General features: G+C 40.9%; 1 long non-coding RNA gene across 1 annotated transcript; it reads right to left on the bottom strand.

Moving 5' to 3' along the window:
- Positions 1-501: 501 nt before the first annotated feature.
- On the bottom strand, positions 502-2429 carry LOC138498666 (uncharacterized). The gene is made up of 4 exons (XR_011278819.1): positions 2322-2429; positions 1982-2104; positions 1450-1543; positions 502-710 (listed from the first exon to the last, which is right to left on the bottom strand). It is a non-coding gene; the product is annotated as an uncharacterized lncRNA (long non-coding RNA).
- Between the last annotated feature and the right edge of the window lie 318 nt (positions 2430-2747).

The raw sequence follows: 2747 nt of genomic DNA, 5'->3' as shown, positions 1-2747 counted from the left end.
TTCCGAGTGTTACGCCCCGTGTTACGCCTACTTTTGTGATGTGCGCCGCGCTATGTGCGATTTCGCAGTGGCCCTGCCGCACGCTGTTGGATGACCTGTGCGACGGTGTGCGCAGCGCACTTTTTCAGCGCACATCCAATGTTTTTCTCGTGCACGGACTTCCATGAATCGATGTGCGCTGGTTTCCCTGCGATTTTCGCACTTTTACTGCGAGTCGCACGTTTTGGCACCTCTGCGCGGGAATTTTCGGCGCACATTAATTCCATGAATCGACCCCAAGTTATCCTTAGTTATGTTGGGATCAGTAATTGGTTGTTTAATGAGTTTCCGGTGCGGGGGAGAGAAAGACAACCTTGGCATTTAGGTTGTGTCTGAACAATGAGAGAAGAAAAGTTCCCAATGTGGGAACATACGTCCCCTGCACACTCTCTTATGGCCTAAAGTTAGGCAAACAATGAGGAATCTGTAGCCTCAGGTCTCAGAAGAGATTCTGAAAACAGATTCATTGAAAACCTTATGATACTCTTTATTAAAGAAATGTAAAGCCATTTAATTAGAACATAATAACAGTTACTTGGTTAATTTAAATACATACATATTCAGTAAACAGAGACATTCAATAGTCCAGGGATTCTTCCAATGTAATGTAAGGGATTGCCCAACGCGTTTCGAGTAAGGTCACTCTTCATCAGGGGCTTCATATAAGAACTCTACAAAGAGAATTTAAACAACGATAATATCAGATATCAGTCATACTTCATAATAATTTAGACAATCAAAACAAATTTCAGATAAACTAGATACAATGTCAGAGATCGGTTCAACTTTATCATGATGAACTCTTATTCCTAAGTATGAAGCGAGTTTAAAACATACAAATACTGTAAACAACATGGTAGGGATCCTAATACAAAGGATTAATCATATACGTCTGGGATTGATGAAAATCAACAGTCTTAACATAGTATTGCAGCGCCTGCACTCAAAATATACTCTATTCCAAACACATACAGAATCATTTTGAAAAGTAGTGTCATGTCATCATATTTACAAGTTAAGATTTCAAAAAATGGGGGTGGGGGTTTGATGTCTGTCACTACGTAGCTAATTCGGAATTTGGTATAAATTACATATGATAAAAGGAGAATGGACTACCTCAATGTTCTCTTGTGTGTAGTAATCCAAATTGAGCATAAAAAATAAATAAAAATGGAAATAAAAATAAAAACATTAATAGTAAATAGTCTTAGGTGAACCCCTAAGTCTTACGGAAGTACAGTCTTGGTTAAGGTCCGTCGAGTGACGGGAAGAATTAATAGGGACTTCAAATGGCAGTTGGTATTCTGTGTAAAATAAGAGGATAATGTAATGACCTAGTGCTAGCCAGCCAATACTTAGCAAGGTGGGCTGATGAACTTACTCCCTAAAATGGAAGGGAAAGGCTTTTACCTGTCATGTAACCAGAGGCAGAGAAACAAGTCTGTCTCTCGGTCCAAATGCGGTGTAGCAGGGGTCGGGTACAGCACCATACCAAAGAGATACTCTATTAAGGAGAAAGAATGAACCAATTGTAGTCGTTGTCTAGGTGTTAGGCCATATACAGCGCTTAAATGCCTCTCACTATTATGATTGGCCGTGTGGTGACGGCGAAAAAGATCTGTGTATACTATAGCAAACTTTCTCTGAAATATAAAGACATAGAATCTGTAAAAAATGGGGAAGAAACAAAGCGGCTAATGCAGCGATGTCTAGAGTGTAGATTATCGTGTGCCACCTTCGTGGCGTTCTTAAAATCGAATATTGGGCATTATAGCACAGGAGGGTCTCAGTTGTCAGAGGATAGCCCTTTAAAGAATTAATAAATTAGTGTGACGGTAACAACTCAAGTGGCTGTCTTTAACAAGAAGTCAGCATGCTCTGGGGTGCAATAGCGTCCTATTCAATTCATAAACTAAAAAGAAAACGTAAGTTGTGAACTTACAAATGTGGCAATAGTTGTAGAACAATACGAGCGCTGTCACGTCAGGTACGGCAATGGTGGTTCAGTAGCCGGTCTCGGATCCACAAAGATATGCACGGAGCGAACAGTCAGCCAGATATAGTGCTGTAAAGTGAATACAAGAACTAAAAAAAACACCTAAGTGGTGCACTTACAAATGTGGCAATAGTAGTAGAACAATACGAGCGCTGTCACGTCAGGTACAGCTATGGTGGTTCAGTAGCTGGTCTCAAATCTACAAATATATGTACAGAGCGAGCAGTCAGACGAAATATAGTGCTGTAAAGTAAAGCTACAGAGTGCGCATCTTAGAGGCACTTACAGTAAATGCACAAGCATTCCCATTCAGGTGCGGTTGCCGACTCGCGTCCACTCACCAGGTAACAAGACCCTCTGACGGGCAGTTACCGTGGTGCGTTAATGTGAGACTAGCGACGTGCCGTGATGACGTCACCACGCCGAGGCGCGTGTGACGTCACATGTCAACAAAGCTGTTTTTTGGCGAAAAAACTTTATCAGCAATCCAAAATGTCTATCTATAAAAATAATAGTTGGAGAAGATAATATGTGCCCAAGCTTAAATGTAAATAATGGGCAAATGACACAGTGCATCCAGGGGATGTTTCTATTCTCTAAATGATGTATTCATATTGAATATGTGCAGTTAAAAGAGCAGTGCCAGCTTCCACAGCACCCAGTTAGCATAGTACTACCAGATTCCATAAAGGCCAGTTAACACATTAAGGTT

The sequence above is a fragment of the Ambystoma mexicanum genome, chromosome 5q, assembly GCF_040938575.1.
Source record: "Ambystoma mexicanum isolate Mex_15411 chromosome 5q, UKY_AmexF1_1, whole genome shotgun sequence".
Lineage (NCBI taxonomy): Eukaryota > Metazoa > Chordata > Amphibia > Caudata > Ambystomatidae > Ambystoma > Ambystoma mexicanum.
The sequence above is the reverse complement of the archived record's forward strand: the minus strand, read 5'-3'. Positions and strand labels throughout refer to the sequence as shown.